Genomic DNA, 901 nt, shown 5'->3' with positions numbered 1-901 from the left:
CACAAAACTATTGTCTATGTCTATGAGATTTTGTTTGTTAGTCTTTTTGTTTGTTGCATTCAGTCTTATGTCCCATATATAATTGAAATCATATGTTCTCAACTTTTCTGTCTGATTTATTTCACTTAGCATGATAATCTCAAGATCCATCCATGTTGTCACAAAATAGCAGTATTTCATCTTTTCTTATGGCTGAGTAATTTTCCATTGCATGTATGTACCACATCTTTTTTATCCAATCATCTATCAAAGGGCACTTTGGTTGTTTCCATTTCTTGGCCACCATGAATAATGCCACTGTGAACATGTTTTTCTTAATCAATCTGACAGAAATTTATTTTCTAGTTTAGTCATACAGGCTCCTAATTATTCTCACTTTACATTCTTTGGATTTAATTAGCTGTTATAATCCTATCGTTTAAAAATATACTATTAATCATTGATTTATAGATATTTTTTCTCAAACATATGAGTTGAAGACAATAAATTTTCTTCTGACCAATAATGTAACTCCACTCTCCAAATTTTGACATACCACACTACATTTTTATTTTATTCAAAATATCGTTTTAAATGTTTATACTGACTTCTTTGACTGACACATTACAAAGAAGTATACTGTATTGTGATTAGAGAATTTCTTCTTAAAGGAATTGATCGAGATTCTTTTTTTGTGACCCGATAGATGATCAAACTGGGTGACTATTTCAAGAGCTTTAAACTTTAACGTCTATTCTCTAGGCACTAGAAACAAGTCAGTAGGCATTGATCATTTAAATTGAGTTTAATTGTAGCAATTGTTCTTAAGAGAAATATCCTGAAATTTTGGGAAAAAAACCCCAAACATCTGTATTTCTTAAAGTTTCTAGTGTATATATTTCCCTGTCATGTGGTTAGTTAC

Source organism: Pteropus alecto, unplaced genomic scaffold (assembly GCF_000325575.1).
Source record: "Pteropus alecto unplaced genomic scaffold, ASM32557v1 scaffold7, whole genome shotgun sequence".
Classification (NCBI taxonomy): Eukaryota; Metazoa; Chordata; class Mammalia; order Chiroptera; family Pteropodidae; genus Pteropus; species Pteropus alecto.
Note: the sequence above shows the minus strand (reverse complement) of the source record.